The 2,980-nt window shown below is 50.0% G+C and overlaps 1 pseudogene across 1 annotated transcript; it reads right to left on the reverse strand.

Moving 5' to 3' along the window:
* Window positions 1-281: 281 nt before the first annotated feature.
* On the reverse strand, window positions 282-1,476 carry LOC309564178 (annotated as a pseudogene). Its single transcript has one exon. The product of its transcript is annotated as an uncharacterized misc_RNA (transcript).
* Between the last annotated feature and the right edge of the window lie 1,504 nt (window positions 1,477-2,980).

Below are 2,980 nucleotides of genomic sequence, written 5' to 3' on the forward strand. Positions count from 1 at the left end.
TCATTCTGCGGTATGATGCCTGATGTGTTGTGCGGAGTAAGGATACCCCGTGCCATCACATCATGCATGACGCCGCAATACCCCTAAAGCATGAAACTGAAAAATACGTTATCTATACGTTGCATTCCTTAAACGATATCAAATAATAAAACATTTCAAAAAAGCGACAGGTGTGATGGGGGGGTGGGAGAGTGGGGTAAGGGGAGGGGAATGAAATCACAGGCCCAAAGCTTTATTGAATGGACAAGACACACAAGGGAGAGTGGGGGAGGGGGAAATCTTCAGACCTCCTCTTCCTCCATGAGATCCATCAGGTTATAGTCTCTGAGCAGACTGTGGGTCAGTCTGCGACAGTCCTCAATGGACATCCTCTCCCTCTGGTGGATAAGGCGCTTTCTGGCGCACCATACAGCGTCCTTAAAGCAACACAACACCCGCCAGGCGTTGTCAATGTCCTCTTGGGAAAAAGTCCCATGAAAAAGTCAGTTCAGCACACCGAAGTGTGTGATGGCAGACTGTGGAACAAAGTCTCTAAGTTCAGGTTCCAAGGCCCTCAACAGGCTCTGTGCAAAGGAGCACTCCCAGAAAACGTGGAAGGACGTTTCCTCATGGATGATACAAAAGGGGCAGTGCCTGTATCTGCACAAGTTTCTGGCATGCATAAATGTCCTGAGTGGCAATCCCCCCTGGATAGCCATCCACGCCAGATCTTTATGCCTGTTGGTGAGTCCCTTTGAAGAAACATTCCTCCAGACCACTTTGCATGTGGCTGAAGGGAGGCCTGGAACAGTCTCAACAATGTCCGATGCTCTGATCAACTTGTAGATAGTTTTTGGCTTCCACAAGTCGGGCTTAACTCCATGCAGCCCCAGCTCCTTGATGAACTTGAAAGTGTCCAAGTAGTACCAAGGAGTGTCCCAGTTGTAGGGGATGGAGCTGTCCCATTTGTCCCATCCAAGGGACCTCCAAAGAGGCAGGAGGAAAAACCGGGACATGGAGTTGCCGCCAGAGTTTGAAGTTCTGTCAACCAAAGTCCTGCGGATGCAGTTGCAAGCAAAGAACACCCCCAGTAACGTTGCGATGTCGGGCACGCCCTTACCGCCCTTGAGGGGTTCCTTAAACATGACTGCTCGCTTCACTCTGTCCATCTTGGAGCCCCAGATGAAGTGGAACACTGCCCTGGTGATGGCCTTACAGGTGTTGACCCGGGGGGGGGGGGGGGGGGGGCCAGGCCTGGGCGAGTTACTGCAACACAGGGAGAATCTCGCTGCGGAGTACCAGTGTTTTCCCTTCGATGGTGAGTTCTCTGAGGCTCCATAGTCCAAACTTTTGTCTCATCTTGGACAGTCTCTCCTCCCAAGACTTCAGGGCTGCGCCCTCAGCTCCAAACCAAACTTCAAGAATTTTGATGAAGTCCGCCTTGATGCTGAAAGGGATGGATGCAGAAGAAGGCAGGAACCACTTTCCGAAGAGCATGATCTCTGACTTCCCGCAGTTGACTTTTGCCCCTGAAGCTTTGCCAAAGTCCTCACAGGTCTGGACGAGCGAGTCGATGGAGCGCTGGTCAGCACAGAACACCGTTACGTCGTCCATGTAGAGTGAGCACTTGACAACCCTTCTGTCCGGTCCCGGTGCGGTGATCCCTCTGATCTCTGGGTTCTGTCGGATGCATTCGGCAAAGAGCTCTATACAGCAAACAAAAAGCAGAGGTGAGAGAGGGCAGCCTTGTCTGACCCCAGAGAGAACAGGGAAAGGGTCAGTTTTCCAGCCATTCACCAACACCGTACTACAAATGTCATAATACATCACATTCACATACGAACAAAACATGTCCCCAAGACCAAACCTGCGCAGAGCTCTGCACATAAACTCATGGGAGACATGGTCAAAGGCCTTTTCCTGGTCACACGGCGGCCTCGAATGTACTGGACCGTGTCCTGGACAAGCGCAAGGCTGTCCGCAATCCTGCGGCCAGGAATGCTACAAGTCTGATCCGGGTGGATGATCTGTCCGATGACAGATTTCAGCCTGTTGGCCAGAACCTTGGCGAGGATTTTGTAGTCCACGTTCAAGAGAGAGATGGGATGCCAATTTTTCAGATCCCATCTCTCCCCCTTCCGCTTATACAAAATCGTGGTCATCTCCTCCCTCAGCGACGGAGGCATTGTGCCCTTACCTTTCCGAAGAACCTCTTGTCCTCCTTCCAGGTAATGTAGGCCTCCCTGAGTTCCTCCAGCAGTTCCTGATTTACCAGCAGGGTACCATTCAGCTTCCAGGAGCCCGGACCGGGGGCAAAGCCCTCGCCCAGGTCACCCCGGAAGTGAATGTCCCTGTGGTCAGAGAAAAAGCAGGGGACCATGGAGAACCCGCGATGTCTGACTGTCTTGGAGGTGAGCACGAAGTCTATCCTAGAACGCACAGATCCATCAGGACGGCACCACGAATAGTTCACGGAACCTTTCCCTATGGATCCTTCAAGGAAGCCTCCGCAATCATCTCCTTGAGCAGCCTAGACGCGGTGTTGAGCTTCGCGTACATGCTGGAGCTGCGCCTATCCTCCTCAATCGGACAGTTAAAATCACCGCCAATAACTACTGATATCTGTACAAATATGATTAACAAATCAAGTGAATGGCATAATGGTAGCCTGTTAGGAAGTGATTCAAACCATGTGGCATCTGAATGAATTGCTGACAGTCACTGCTACCAGCCCATAACAACTGACTTTTCACATTACGGTGATGAATTCTGTCATGAATAAGAAAACCAAAGCCATTTAAATGTTGTATTCAATGTACTTCATAATGCACATATATATTAAAGACTTTACATTTCCTTCTGCACAATATATATATATTAGAAAAGAATAAATACAGCATGGCACTTCAGCTATGCAGTTCTGTGGGTAATTTGCATAAGCCACTCCTACCTACCAATCAGACAGTAGAAGTAAAAGCAGATAACGTCTACTGTCTGATTG

This window comes from Pelophylax lessonae (assembly GCF_965119305.1).
Source record: "Pelophylax lessonae genome assembly, chromosome: 9".
NCBI lineage: Eukaryota > Metazoa > Chordata > Amphibia > Anura > Ranidae > Pelophylax > Pelophylax lessonae.